This window comes from Mauremys reevesii, linkage group 2 (genome assembly GCF_016161935.1).
Source record: "Mauremys reevesii isolate NIE-2019 linkage group 2, ASM1616193v1, whole genome shotgun sequence".
Lineage (NCBI taxonomy): Eukaryota > Metazoa > Chordata > Testudines > Geoemydidae > Mauremys > Mauremys reevesii.
The window spans coordinates 219,463,444-219,479,708 of NC_052624.1; the positions used below are offsets into that span (position 1 = coordinate 219,463,444).

The 16,265-nt window shown below is 43.9% G+C and overlaps 1 long non-coding RNA gene across 1 annotated transcript in view; it reads right to left on the reverse strand.

Moving 5' to 3' along the window:
* Nucleotides 1-13,077: 13,077 nt before the first annotated feature.
* Nucleotides 13,078-16,265, reverse strand: part of LOC120396926 — a 35,126-nt gene continuing 31,938 nt past the window's right edge. The window contains exon 3 of the long non-coding RNA XR_005593543.1: nucleotides 13,078-13,259. This is a non-coding gene — a long non-coding RNA (uncharacterized LOC120396926). The remainder of the gene's footprint in view (nucleotides 13,260-16,265) is intronic.

The following is a 16,265-nucleotide window of genomic DNA, read 5'->3' on the forward strand; positions in this document are numbered from 1 at the left end:
TGGGCTAGATAGACATTTGGCCTGGCCCAGTATGGATGTTCTTATGTTCAAGCCTTCTAGCTCTTATATATATATAAGCTAGACATTACGGGCCAGGTTCTACCCATATGTTGAGTGGGACTTTTTTCCTTGAGGTGGCTTATTGATTTCAATTAGATAATTCAGAGTAAAATAAGAAGGGTGACACAATCTAGATTTATGTAAGGCTGAATCTGACTGCAGTATAACCACACATCAAATTTGTCCTCCCTAAAATTATTTTGCATACTCAAAGGGGAAATGATAGTAGGGAGAGTTGTTTCTCTCATACTCCTGTCATCATTAAAAAGAGGCAACAAAGATCTCAGAGATCTCAGGTACTATTGCAAAATGATACCTGCAGTAAAGAACCCAGCCATCAGCCTCAATGGCTGCAATTAACAAGAGAGAGGGAACCTCTCATTTGGGCTGGCATTCAATGCCCCTTTCCATGGAAATGAGCAAGGTCATGGATTTAAACTATCTGGTTTTAAAACTCACTGGCAGTGGCTCCATGTTTCTGCTGAGCCAACATCAGCTTCCATGGAAACGGAGAGAGAAACTGCTGCTAGCACTGGCATAGGGGTTGGAACTCTGATCAGATTCAGCTCTGGCTGTCAGCTAAGAGCTGAACATGCCATTTAGCAGCTAATACTGCTAGATTTTAGAATCTAGCAGGAACTGGATGTCTGTAGTATTTTACTTTTATAAAAATTTGTCTTTATGCTTCTCATTTAATTCATCTGAATTTCCTATAACAAATGCACATTTAAAAAAAAGAAACACCACAGTCATTTGCTTAAACCTCAGATACCCCACACTTCTTGGGGGAAGAGGTGTGGCTGAAATCAGGGTCTGACAGGGGAAAATGGTCAGATTGGAGCTCTGTTAAGATGAATTACCAGGCAAGGCTGCAGAACACAGGCACTGGGAGATATGAGCAGAACTTTCTATTCCATTCTTTGCATCATTTCCTTCTTGTCTAAGAAAAAGTACAACAGGTTTTGTTTGTCTGGAGACTGGGCCCTGTCGGAGAAAATGGAGAGATGTTTATCTTCTATTTACTTTAACACAGGCTGAAAGCACTCTTTCCTTCTGACAGCTAGAACACACTTGAGACAGTTACTGTTAGATTGTTGTAACATCCAATGTGCTAAACGCTTTCCAAACACAGATGAAGGCCGATTCCCTGTCCCATAAAGAATACAATGTATCCAGCATGGGCCCACTGAGTCAATGGTAAAAAACTCACTAACTTCAGAGATAAGAGCTGAGCCCTCTATCCTACCTATGTAAAAGTCCCTGCTATTGGATGAAAGAGATGATCTCTCAGTAAAAGCTTTAATTGAATCCACTGACTGTTGACTGCAGAGGGTTACACAATCATCATGCTGTATGAATCTGCTTCCATGCAACTCTCTGGAACCTGCAAAAAATGTCAGTCAGAGTTTAAGGCTGGAAGGGAGCATGAGATCATACAGTGGGCTTGATTCAGCCTTGTGCTGTGGCTTATTTATACTGGCTTTTCTAGTGAAAAAAACCTGTCAAACCAGCAGATCCAGCTCCAGGGAATTCCCTGGAGGGTGCAGAGCTGACATAATGACTTCAGCACTCCCTATAGCAGCCCATGGTGGGTGGGCTGTGGCTGAGGCATTCCTGGCTTCTGTAACTGCCCTTTGGAGTCTGGGTAGATAGGTCAGCCCTGAGCATGCTCTGATTTGCACTGGAGTCTAGACTGGCCCTGGGCCAGACCAAGAACAGAGGAAGAATGAAGGTAGCAAAAAGCCGGCTTTGCTCTCTTCTCCATGGATCCTGCACTAAACTCAGCTAAGGTGCTCTGACAAATGAGGTCCATTGAGCACAAGGTGGGTATAACATGCTGCCAAAATGACATGGGATCATTTTTCACGCCCTTTGTTCAGTTATAAGTGACCACACTAGACGCAAGACCTGTGAAACGTGACCCTGCATTGAAGTACTATCATAGTGGCGGGAAGTGTATGCTAGAGATTGCACAGACCGTTCAGAAGCTGTTCGTCCCTGCACATTAAGGTAAATTATTGTTGTTTAGAAAAGACACTTTCACAGTTAGAGCAATTATGTGTGTAATTTAAAAGCCACTTTAAAGTAGGGTTAATTTTACAGAACTGTTGTGCACGTGCCAGGGCTGCACTGACCTGATTATACCACAAATAGCCTCTCTCTTCTCTGATTCCACCCACGTAGAGAGTTCTCAAGTGGGATTTAACTTGGAAACTTTAGAGCTACTGGAGTCTGTAGCACCCATGTGTAAGCAAACCTTCACCCAATCTGCAGCCTATGGACAGAAGCCTCACTTCACCATCAGAAGAGCTATTCCAGGCAATCAGATACCTGAGTACAATAGTTTAAGAGGACTCAGCCTAACTTATTTCTACATTTTATTGATCTGCTGCCTTAAGTTGAAGAAAAAGTAAGGCCAATTAAGGCTGCTTTGAAAGAAGTGTCCAACTTGCCTTGCTTACATTTTTAATTAGTTTAATTTTAAAGTCTCAATGAGTTACGATTCATTCTGTCAGTAATCCCTATCTTAAAGAGATCGGGACCAGGCCTGCATTAAGGAGCTTGCTGCACAATATGTGATTGACAGAGTAGACTGATTAAACTCTGGAGTTAAATTAAACTTTGAGAGATCAATTTTCTCATTTAAAGTTACAGTGCCATAGAAGTTCTGATTTAAGATAACTAAAGTAGGGAAGTCCAAAGAACAGGTCATCACACTGTCCTTGTGCTAACAAGGTGTTTATTTTCTTTGTTATCCAAAAAGGAACCAAACAAGAGCATGTGACACTTTTTCAAGGTGTCCAGAACCATGGGTCATCGTTTTAACTCTGTACCTCAGTGAGAGAGACTTGCTGATGGTAAATTGATATGCAAAGTTACTTAGCCACCCAAACAAGCTCCCCGAAACTCTGCCAGCCCTTGCTTTGCCTTGCAGGTTAACCTGGGTGTACCTCAGTTCCTGACTCCCCAGAAGCCTCCCCCTGAAGTGTCTAGCCCAGGGGCAAGGCCGGCTCCAGGCACCAGTGGTGGAAGCACGTGCCTGGGGGCGGCACATGCTAAGGAGTGGCATTCTGTCCATTCTTGGGGCAGCACAGTCCGGGTTTTTTTTTTTTTGTTTGGTTTTTTTGCTTCAGCAGTTCAGGTGGCCTTTTTTTTATTATTTATTTATTTGTTTGTTTTTGCTTGGGGTGGCAAAAATGGTAGAGCCGGCCCTGCCCAGGGGTGGGCAAAGAACAGCCCATTGGCTGCTTCTGGCCCACCAGGCATTTTAATCTGGCCCTTGTGCTCCCACTAGCGAGCGAGGTCTAGGGCTTGCCCAGCTCCGGCGCTCCAGACAGGGAGCAGGGTCGGGGGCTGCTCCACGAAGCTCCCGGAAGCAGCAGCATGTCCCCACTCCGGCTCCTACACGTAGGGGCAGCCACAGGGTTCCGCTCCGCACGCTGCTCCTGCCCCAAGCACTGTCCCCAGAGCGCCAATGGGAGCTGCAGGGACAGTGCCTGCAGATGGGGGAATATACCGCTGCTTCCAGGAGTCACTTGAGACAAGCACCACGCCGAGCCTGCACCCCTGAGCCATCCCCCACCACCACCCTGCACCCCACCCTCCCTGCCCCATCCTTGATCCTCCAAACCCCTCAGACCCAGCCTGGAGCACCCTCCTATACCCCAAACCCTAGCCCCACCCCAGAGCCTGCACACCCAGCCAGAGCCCTCACTCCCCCCCCAATTTCATGAGCACTCATGGCCCGCCATACAATTTCTATACCAGATGTGGCCCTCAGGCCAAAAAGTTTGCCCAGCTCTGGTCTAGCCCTATCATTGGGCATACACAGTAGTTATCAGGTAAGCCACCCCAAAGAGACAGTATACCCGGCTGGAAGATTACAACTGAGGATCAGGTCTTTTATAGCAACACAACACTGGAAACTATTCATAGTGAAAACAAATATAAGTTTGTTAACGAAGATTCACAGATTCAAGTGAGTATTGAGTAAGAATCATGGAAACAGAAATAGTTACAAATAAAACAAAAGTATAACACTTTGTAGGAGACTAAAACTTACCTTTAACAAGCTACAACCCTTGTTTAAAGAAGTTTTTCACCCTCAAAGTCTTTCTGCAGAGCTTGCTTGTTTTCAGTCAAAGCAGGATCTAAAACAATCACAAATCACCCCTTCTGCCAAGGGTGTTCCTCCGTTAAATGGATAACAGTGTGTTGTCCTTGCATCTCCTGTCATAGTGCAGTAGACTTTTTCTGTTTGTTCTCCAGTGTGCTGGGGCCATAATGAGTTCATCGCTCATCTCTCCCACCCCCGCCATCAACCTGTTTTTTTCCTGTTGACTTTACATGTAAGTGTAGCTCCCACAGTTTTTGTCTCACAATATTTAATTCACAGATGATGGAGAGAGAATTACCTTCCCTCCGGTCTGGAACAAAGCCTGTTTCTCCCTGTGTTTGGTTACAGACTTTAAAGCCTAATGCACGTATACATAATGCCTCATATAGTGTTAATACATACACTGCACATTGATGTTAATGACTTGTGTGTCACCGGCTTTCATTTGATACCTCACATGACATCCTTTATAGATAAATACTAAAGCGGCAATGTGTTAGGTGTAGTGAGTCTGTCAGGCCTGATAGGAGTTGTTGACAGAACAGTGAGCCTGGACATGTAATTAATCTACTATAATAATGTCCACTCAGCAACAATCAGAAAGCAGAAGAATAATACAAACTCAGTCTACCATGAGTATTAAACAATCAGTGCTAATAAATTAACTCAGACAAACAGTAAGTCAAAACAGAGAAAAACCTTTTTTCATCCCCACTCTCTTCAAGAACACACTCTGAACTAGAGAGGGATGAAGTTTTTTTCCTCTCAGAGTAATTTTCCCTTCAGAAAATGTCGTTTCATTGAATTAAAAAAAAATTGTGGGAAAATGTCCAGTTCAATGCCAGTTTTCAATTTTTCCAAAAAAATTATATCTCCTCTATGTAATTCAAGAGTGGCTGGGCATAGCACTCTGGTACTTGTCTGGGGGTGACTTGCATGTGAGAGGCTGGAGTGAGTGGGCAGAGTGGCAGCTCACACAGCAAAAGACGGGACAGTGCACAACAAACTAGATAGTTCAGGGGGCACAGCTATCCAGCAGTCCAGATTGTATCTTGGGGTATATCACACACATGCAGCAGGACTATGGCAAGGTCCCCCTTCTCCCCATAAAACCCCCAGAGACAGTGCCAGGCACTACCAGCCCAACCACCCTTTCACTCACAGGAGTCATCACAAGGGGCTGGAGATCCCTCAACTCTCAAGAACATGGAAGGGGGCGGGGAAGAGAGAAAGCATACTAAGCTTGCCCTTGTTCCCCAACACCATACCCAGCAGTCCCTCCCCACCTCTGAGATAACAACCTTTTCCCACTGCTACCTAATGTAGTTGGTCCCATAGCTCAAGTCAGAGCAGTCTAAAGGTTCAGAATTCAAAAAACCCTGCTGATTATGGCTGCTGAGGCAATTGTTAGTGCAACACACAATCGAATTTGCTTTTACAAACAAATTCAGAAGTTGCCTATAAAAGAAAAGTCAAGCACTTGAAAGTTAGGAAATGCCAGAACTAAGGTTGTCTATGCAGCCTTAATGGAGACCCTCATGTATATGCACTCTGATAGTGTATTTAATTACATGATCCCATTCCCCCACCTCCACAGGACTCCTGCCTTGTTCAATAAACAGGATGAATGTGTGCTGGATGAGGGCTAGTTTGTTTGGGGGTGAGGGTTGATAAATTTCTGCTATAGGGTAACGTTTGGTTGGTTGAAGCTGTATTGCTAGATCTATTATTTGTATTGACTGTATTTCTAAAAGACCTGCCAGAGACACCGAGCATAGGAAAAGCTTTTCTCCTCTATCAAAACAAATGAAATATACGAATTATTCCAATTTAAGTTCCATTCAGACAGACATATTCTTCCTAAAGGAACATATCCAGTACAGACCAAGGCCTGGTCTACACTGGGGGGAGTGGAATCGATCTAAGATATGCAACTTCAGCTATGAGAATAGCGTAGCTGAAGTCGACATATCTTAGATTGACCTACCTCCCGTCCTCACGGCGCGGGATCGACAGCCGCGGCTCCCCCGTCAACTCCGCTTCCACCTCTCGCCCTAGTGGAGTTCCGAAGTTGATGGGAGCATGTTCAGGGATCAATTTATCACATCTAGATGAGACGCAATAAATCGATCCCCGATAGATCGATCGCTACCATTCTCCCATTGGCATAATAAATCCACTTCCACGAGGGGTGGTAGTTATGTTGGCAGGAAAAGCTCTCCTACAGACATAGCGCTGTCCACACTGACACTTAGGTCGGTGTAACTTACATCGCTTGGGGGGTGGCTTGTTCACACCTGTGAGTGACATGTGTTATACTGAAGTAAGCAGTAGTATAGACCTGGCCTAAAACAAGGCCACTTTACCCAAATTACTCTGGATTACAGTGGGACTGCTCACATGAAGTGTGTGCAGGACCAGGGCCTAACAGACAAAAGTGATGGGTGGGGGATAGGGATAAAACATACAGGCAGAAGTATGAGAACCGTATCTGGTTAGTTTGCCATTTTGTTCCCACTCCCTCCCCCTTTTTTAAGATTTCCTTGCCTGTTTTCAGTATTTTATCTCTTTTTTTAAAAATGGAAAATATTTCCCCAACCATTACAAATCCACCGATTGATTTATACCCACTATCATGTTTTTATTTTGTTTTCTTTTAATTCTTATAATAAAATTAAATGCTAAATTTCCCTTACAGCTCTTTTAGGAATACAGTAACTAAGATCTACTATATAAAATTAAAATAGAATTATCCAATGTTTTGAAGTTCACAATGAATTTTCATCACTGCTTGTTGTTTGTCTCTTTAAAAACTTGGTTATGTAAATAGCTTTGCTATTTAGGGATTCAGTTTCAGTGATATTCTGACTCTGAAGCTTTACTTGTGTGTGATAGCTAGGGATATACTGAGACTATAGTAAATCTTATTATTGGCTTGCGGTGTCTCAGTATTGGAATTTTGTTTATTTAAAGCTTACAAAGTTTATGAGTAAACATTTGATTAGGAAAGAATAGGATTTTAGGAAGAGATTATAGTTTTAGGAATTTTTTTCTATTGGAAGGAAAGGTAAAAAAAACAAATATAAAAAGATAATGTAAGCTTAATTTTAGCCAAAATTTTTAAGAATAGGTTCTGCATTTGCCTTTCTCCAGTCCCGTGGCAACTTATTCATCCTCAGAGATAATTGCTAATGGTTCTAAGATTGCTCCAGCTAGTTCCTTAAGTACCAAGGATGAATTTCATCAGGCTCTGCAGACTTGAATACATCTAACTTATCCAAATATTCTTTAACCTGTTCTTTCCCTATTTTAGCTTGTGTTCCTTCCCCCTTCTTGTTACTATTAATTGTGTTGAGTATGTGGTAACCATGTTATCTTTTTAGCAAAGACTGAAGCATTTGCTAGTTTTCAAACACTTGTAATAGTAAGGGCAAAATTCCACTCTCGGCTCTGCATGGCAGATTTCATATATATATATATATATATATATATATATATATATATACATACACATACATACATACATATATATATACATACATACACACACACACACACTGCTTTCTCTGGGTTTGTGGGGCTTCAGAAGATTGCCCCAAGAGAATGGCTACATTGTCACTGGAGATGTCAAGAAATCATCAGCAATCAGTGACTTCCATAGAACTATGACCACTTACAGCAGTTTGAGGTCTGCTGTACATGGGCATAGCTCTGTGGAAGTCAATGGAACGATGAGAGTTTACACCAGCTGAGGATCTGACCGCAAGTCTCTTTACTGTTGGAGTAATAGAAAAAAAAACCTGGCTTGGGGAGAAAACATATTATGCACTGGAACAACAAAGGAGCATGTGTAGTGCAGGGGATGATTTTGCCCTCACTTGGGCCATTTCTCTACTGTAGCTAGATCAATGATTGACAAGTGTCATCTATAGTGCAAACCATTGCCACTACTGCAGAAAGGTGGAGGCTTTCTTCACATGCTCAAGATAACTCTCTTGAAGTTTATTGTCCAAAGAATCTGTCCACTATGCTAATAGTACTAGAATTACTCCTCCCTGCTCCGCTAGGACTGTACATTGCACAGTACTACTCAGGTCCTTGTGTATAGTGGAAACCATTTCAGTTGAAGTCTGTAGAGCTGTACACAAACCAGAATCTCCATCTTGTGGGGAAGTTCGCGTTGCTGACATTTTTCTTGTTCCAAATCGTAATGAAAAGTCGGAGACGCAATAGTTCCTGAGGAATGGACAATTTAAAAGAAATCACTTTTGGAAGAACCAAAATGGAATTTTTCAAACATTTTCAGCCCAGTTTCCTGGCCAAGCTGGGGAGCTGGGCAGGCTGCCTGCCTGTTTTTTTTCCCAATGCCATCAGAGCAGTGTTTTCTGATGGAAACCTGTTCCACTGGAAAATTTTCAAACGACTCTAATTGGAAGCTTCATAGAAAAATACTTAAGAAGCATCATATCTGCTTACAAAACAACATTAGGTGAGTGGTAAGAGAAAGCGGGGTTGGCTATAGGCTGCACAGATTATTGGTGTGATTAACAAGTAAAGGGGCATGATTATTTCTCAGTATCTTGTTGATTGGATGTAAAAACCTCATCCTGTAATTGGCCAGGATGATGCTTGACCTCTCTCTCTGAACAGAAGGCCACAACAATCTGACCACTACTCACCTGCCTAGCCATGGCAGGCTTTAATTGGGTTCAGCTGAAATTAATTTAACTAGAGGAAGATCTTGGGAGTGACACCCTGGCTGCATTAGAACAAAGATTGAGCCCTTACACACACTTGGACAAGGGGAAAGAGGGAGTTTTGTAAAATTTCTTTTTTTTTTTTTTTTTTTTTTTTTGAGTGAGAGAAAGAGAGAGAATACAGAAAACCTGCCTTCACAATCTGGTAGCTCAGAGACACAACCAGGACTTTAACGTGAGCATTGTAAAGGTGTGCTGAAAGCTAAGAGACATTAAAAGAAACCATTTCCCTTTTTGTTCTGATTCATTATATTTTGTTTTTTGTCTGAGGATAAAAGGTCTCAAAGAGACACAAACCAGAACTTTACTGATTACCTCATTGTCCAGATATAGGTCAGCCAATTTAAAAACAAAGTATAGCTGTTCACTTCTACTTTTAGGTCCTTGTGAAACAAGATTGTGATTGTACATAGAGCAAAGCCGGCCTTAGTCTAATAAGACAATCATGATGCAATTCATGGAAGCTACATTTGCCATGACCTGGAGCTGACTCCTGAATTGCAGTTTAGATGACTGGGGTATGGATGGAGCATGCGTAGGATATGACCCCAACCACCACCCATCCATATCGGGAAGAGATATCAGTGATTACAAATAATAGGTGGGGTCCTCAGGTCTTGTATTTTAAAAGGTTTTTACATTCTTCTATCTTAAGACCATGATCATCACTTTACTGGGCAAGATGCAAAGGTCACAAGGTAAAGCAGAAGGAGGAGGAGACAGAGCCCATGTCTATACTACAAAGTTAAGTCGACTTCATGTAAGTCGACATCAAGGCTCCAATTTAAGCAAATCGATCTTGGATGTCCACACTACGCTCATTGTGTAGGCCGAGTGCATCCTCACTAGCAGGGCTTGCATCGACGCATGGAGCACTGTACTGTGGGTAGCTATCCCATAGTGCATGTAGCCGAGTGGAATTTTGGGTTTGGCTTGCAGTGCCTTATGGGACCAAAACACTGGCATGGGTAGTTATGGGAACATGGTGTTAACCTCCCAGGATGCATTTACCTCCCTCCCTGAAATCAACGGCAAACAATCCAAGCCTTTTTCACGCCTTTTTTCATAAGCCTGGGTTATCCACACAGACGCCATAGCACGATAAGCATGGACCCCGTTCAGGTGTACACTGTTGTTGCGAGCATTACAAACAACTCATGCCTCATCCTGTAGTATTTACACAAATGATACAGGAGCCACCACACGGAACAATGTGATGCCACGCAAGGAGCCCTGATGGAAGACATAGAACATAGCAATCTGCAGTTGCTTGTGACAGTCATGCATCACCTTGACACAGTTGAGTGCCATTTCTGGACCTGGGAAACAAGCACTGACTGGTGGGACTGCATCGTTATGCAGCTATGGGATGATGAGCAGTGGCTGCAGAACTTTTGAATGCATAAGCCCACTTTCCAGGAGCTGTGTGAAGAGCTTTCCCCAGACCCTGAAGCACAGCAATACTAAAATGAGAGCTGCTCTGACAGTGGAGAACCGAGATGCAATAGCTCTGTGGAAGCTGGCAATGCCAGACTGCTACCAGTCACTGTGGAATCAATTTGGAGTGGATAAATTTATCATGGGATCGGTTGTGATCCAAGTTTACAGGGCCATAACAGACTTCTGTTAAGAAGGGTAGCAATTCTGGGAAATGTGCAGGACATAGGGAACCCCATTGTGGCAAAACCATCCACTAACTGCGGTGGGGTGATAGACAGAACTCATATCCCTATCTTGGCACCAGACCACCTTGCCAAAGAGTACATAAACCGAAAATGGTCCTTCTTAATGAGGTTGCAAGTGCTGGGGCCATTTCACCGACATCAACATGGGATGGTCAGGAAAGGTTCATGACACGTGCATCTTTAGGAACTCTGGTCAGTTCAGAAAGCAACCAGTGACTTTCTTTCCAGACTGCAAAATAACCATTGGCGATGTTGAAATGCCAATCGTGATCCTGGGAGACGCAGCCTACCCTTTGCTCCCGTGGCTCATGAAGCTGTACACAGGCAGTCTGGAAAGCAGTAAGGACCAGTTCAACCATAGGCTAAGCCAGTGCAGAATGGTTATGGAATGTGCCTTTGGACATTTAAAAGGTCGCTGGCATTGTTTGCTTATTAGGTTAGGCCTCAGTGAAAGCAATATCCTCATTGTTATTGCTGCCTGCTGTGTGCTCCATAATATCTGTGAAACAAAGAGAGAAAAGTTTCTGGTGGGATGTGGGGGCGTTGAAGCAGATCACCTGGCAGCCAATTTTGAGCAGCCAGACACTAGGGCAATAAGAAGAGCACATTGAGGGGCTCTGCGTCTCTGTGAGGCTTTGAAAACCAGTTTCAGCAATGAGCCAGAATAACGTGACACTTATCTGTGTTGCTCCTTACCAAACTGTCCCCTCCAGTGCATTTTCTTCCCTGTAAACTACACCCCCGCTAACCACAGTGTGCTGAATGAATAAAGAGCCTTTTCTCCTCAATCCATTAAGTTTTATTATGCACACAAACACACAGAGACAGCAAAGAAAAGTAAGATAATCTGGGGGGAAGGGCTGATAACACTGCAGGGGCAGGGGACAAGGACAGCTTGCCTACAGTTGCACTGCAATAACAATCAAAGGTGTGGGAATGGGCACCTTCTGGTCCTTGTACCCTCCCCTGGTGTTGAGTGCAAGGGATACCAAACTCCCCTCCCCCGCACGCTGCCTCATAGAACATTTGGGGGAGGAGGATGTAGAACTGGGCGATGATGGCAGCAGGTTCAGCATAGGTGCAGAGGGACTCTAGCATCCAGCTGTCTTTCTTGAATCTCAGCCAGACACCTCAATATGTCTGATTGTTCCTTCATAACCCTCAGCATCTCTTCCTGCGTGGCATGCTCTTGTTCTCTGCATGCTCTCCTGTTCATGTCCAGGTTGTTGGACAGTGTAATCCTCCATGTGCTGAGCTGCATCTTGTCACTCTCGGAGGCGCGCATTAACTCATTGAACATGTCCTCCTGAGTCTTCTTTTTCCGCCTTCTAATCTGGGAAATTCTCTGTCCCAATGTGGAGGAAGAACCGACAGACAAGGTTTCAGCTGCAAAGAATGCAAAGCACAAGGGTAGCACTGACAGTGCATACATTGTTTCTGGTGCAAGGTTAATTTTTTTTTATTATTAAAAAACACCCCTCAATGCACTTCACTGTAAATCATAATGTAATCACAACTGCTGGCTACTGCAAGAGTTGGTTTGCTGCCTCAGCCATGGTGAGTAAGGCCACAAGGCATGGGCAAGAGGTCTTGTGCTGATGCTTTTGTGAAGACATCCTTGGGATCACAGGTTGGAACTTGAGAATAGCCCCCTTTCCCCTAGCAAACTGGATGGTGCTTGAGGACGGGGACCAGTGTAAAGCCCCCCAAATAGTTTGTTTTTTACAAAAGCAGCACCAGATTGGGGGGGAAGAGGGAGAAAAACAGGAAGCCACCACCCCACCCACCTTTTTTTCAATGCTGATTACAATACATGGTGATCCTTTCCAACCACAACCACAGCACATTTGGGAAAGCGTGGTTTTGTGACCCAGATTTCACCAAACGGGGTGGATAACTTGTTGAATTGTTTGCGGTTTAAGGGCTAGCATTCAAAACTTCCTTCGTTTCCCCTAGGTGACTATATGCAATATTATTCTCCTGAGGGCAACAGAGATGGGAAGGGAGCAGATGCTGCAAGCGTGTGGGTACAGAACTGGTCCTTATGCTGCAATGCTGTGTGCCGCAATGATGCCAGCAGAGTTAATACTGGAGTGCTGCAGAAAAGTATCCTACCATGGTGGACAAAATAAGGCAGCCTTTCCCTGAAACCTTCTGCAAAGGATTGAAGAGTACCTCCATGAAAACTTCCTAGAGATCTCCATGGAGGATTCCTGGGCCATCCCCAGGCACATAAAGAGTCTGTTTTGGAGAGCACCCTCTGCATAGCTGGAATGGCCACCGATACCCACTACACCTACTTTTTTGTTCAGATTAAACACAAAAAATAATAGGATGTAATCCCTACAGTTTGATTGGAAATGTGTACTCACCAGAGGTGTCTTCCCTGGCATCACACTCTGTCACCAACTGGTCCTGTGAGGGGATGGACTCCAGGGTTAAAAATAGTTCTTGGCTGTCGGGGAGAATGGATCCTCTGCTTGCCTGCCTTGCACTCTCCTCCTGCTTCTCTTCAACAATGTGCTCATCATTGTTGCTCGAGGTCACCCAGGGTCCCTGGGAGGTATCCATGGCATGTTTTGGGATAGTGGTGAGGTTGCCACCGAGAATCACATGCAGCTCCTCATAAAAGCAACACGTCTGTGGGGCAGAACCAGAATGACAGTTTGTCTCCCTTGTCTTCTGGTACGCTTGACAAAGCTCCTTTATTTTCATGTGGCACTGCTGCGTGTTGGTATAGTCCTTCTCCCCCATGCCCCACACAATCTTAGCCTGGATGTCAGCATTTCATCTGCTGGATCGGAGCTCTGCCTGCACAGACTTTTCTCCCCACACAGCAATAAGATCCAGCACCTCCTGTGTACTCCATGCTGAAGCACGTTTGCGGCCTTGAGTTGCCATGATCAGCTGTGCTGGCGAGCTCTCTGTGCTGATCAAACAGGAAATGAAAATTCAGAAGTTCCCGGGGATTTAACAGGGGAGTGGCTGTTTCCTGTGTACTTGGCTGACATGCAGTAGAGTTGAAAGTGCTCACCTGAGTGGTCACAGCAGAGCACTGTGGGCACCTCCTGGAGGCCAATTCATTTGAATTACATAACACAATATCTACACTATCCTCATGTCGACCCGTGGATGTTGAATCAAGCACTACGGCTCTTACAGAGGTGGAGTACAGAAGTCAACTTTACAAGCCACTTAGGCCGGCGGAAGGAACTCGGTAGTGTAGACACATACATACATTATTAGATCAATTTAACACGGCTTATGTTGACCTAAGTTTGTAGCATAGACCAGGCCAGACATACATGCTAGTGTTTTCACCCTTCTCTTGTGAGACTATTCCACAGCCTCACTGATCTCACTCTCTAGGAGTTTTCCAATGATCACAAGTCCTCAGGCAAGTTAGTTCCCCTTTCTCACGATGAGGACAGTACTGATCTACCTACAGTGAAGGACATCATAAGTCCTGTGTATCTCTTTTATTTTGGCTGTGATACGTCATTGCCCCTATTTTACCGATGTGGGAAATGGAAATCTTTATTTTTATTTTTTGATATTTTTCTACTGTGTCAGGAAGCTTCCAAGATACAGGATCAGAGACCTGAGTGCAGATCTGGGAAGTTTCCAATAAAAATGTTCACTCTGGCAGTGAAAAGGGTGTGGTAGCTGATTTAAGACAGCCATCTGAGGATTCTCTTACATAGGGGAAATCCCTGAGTGGTACAGAACTGGTGTATCTGGCTCCATGACACCTCCTTCCAACCCTGCTGAAGAGGATGGGTGAGGGAGTCATGGACACAGTGCACTAAATTGTATTCTGAGTGGTGTGGTATCTCCTTCCTCTGAAGCATCAGGGATAGCCACAGCTGGGCATGGGACATTGGGTGGGATGAGCTGGTGCTCTGCACTGAGCTCTCTCTCTCTCTCAGATGGTTGGATGGATGGTTGTTGCTCATGTGCTCAGAATTTAACTGATTGCTATATGAGAGGTCAGGAATGAATTTTCTTCCAGGCCAGCTTAACAGTGGCTTGCGGGCAGAGGGGCTTGCCTTTCTCTGCAATGTGTGGGTGTGGATCACTTGCCAGGATTAGATGAGTATATCTCAATTAGTCATTTCCTGGCCATTGCAGGGTCCTTGGTCACTGATGCACCTCAGTCACTCCTATTCTCTGTCTGTGGCACATAATAGTCCAGTTTCCTGTGGGCTATAATACGGTCTCATTTTGATTGTTGGATCAGTGTGTGAGTGGTATTCGTGGCCTGTGATATACAGGAGGTCAGACTAGAGATGGGGTGGTCCCTTCTGGCCTTAAACTCTATGACTATGATTCTATGAGTCAGAGGCTGAAGTAAACTTGGGCCTTCTCCCTGATTAGAGTTCTTGGGCCACTGGGGCCGGATACATTACAAACAAGAATTGCTTGCAAGCACCTCAGTACACAAATAGTCATTTATTCTAAAGTCTATACAGAGCTGAGCACACAAACAATAATAGCTTGTTCACTGAGGGGAAGGGGTTATCAGCATGCTTTCAGAGCCCCTTTACCAGCAGACACATAGAGCAGTCAACTATTAAAGAGAGATCCCCTGATGGAAGAAAGCTCTTAGCCCTTAGGAGGCAACAACTGGATTAAAAATAGGACCATACAAAGAAAGGAGTTAGTCTTCATGTATACAGGTGCTGTGGCTTGCTGTTCAAAAGGAGGAATCTAACTTTTTTGCTTCACAAGAAGTCCCTGCAATTTGTAAAGCTTTTGGGAAACTGCCACTCTAGCTCTGTAGGGAATAATCTTTTTCCCTGCTCATTTTTTCCTTTGCTTCACAATTAAGGGCAATTGAAATCTTTCCCCACTGTACTGCATGTTTGTTTTAATTTTGTGGTTGCATGATAAAAAAAAATACTTCTTCAAAACAAGGAAATAGAACAAACTATTCTGAGAATTACATGGTGCCAGGGACACATGCTGCTCGGAGAAAACATTTTTCTCATTTATAGTAATGAAAAATAAAAGGTTTAGTACAACATAATTAACACACTTAAAACGGCAGCAAGATGATTTTGACAGCAGTGTAATACTCTCATCTGTCACGCTCATGAACTGAGGCCAAGCTCCTGGCACACAGGTTTCTTTCTGGCTGGTGACCAATGGAATAAACATCTAATATGCCAATGTCCAATAATATCAGGGCTCTCTCTATATATCCAAACACACTTTTCCCATGCAAGACACTTAAGCCCTGATCCCCCATGGGTTTCACTTACACAGATCATTGCACCTATGCAGAGCACTGCTGACTTCAGTGGGGAACTCATTGTCAGACAAGTTTACCAGCACTAGCATGTGCGCTATTATTGTTATCACACTTTATTCTCCTTTGCTTTGTGCCCTGTGTAGTTATTTACACCTGTGCATAATGGGTGCAAAGTGGGTGTATACTACTACAATTCTAATTTGACAGCTTTTTACACACTTTGCGCAGATGTACGTTACTAAACAGGGTACAAGAATCAGCTCCAAAGAGTTACATGGCGACAATCTACAAGTGTGAAGGCTATGAGAAGAATAGTTTAGAATGGCACATAGGGACTATAATGGGATAAAGTGAATAAAGACAAAGTTTAGGCTATCAGAGAAGGATCTATT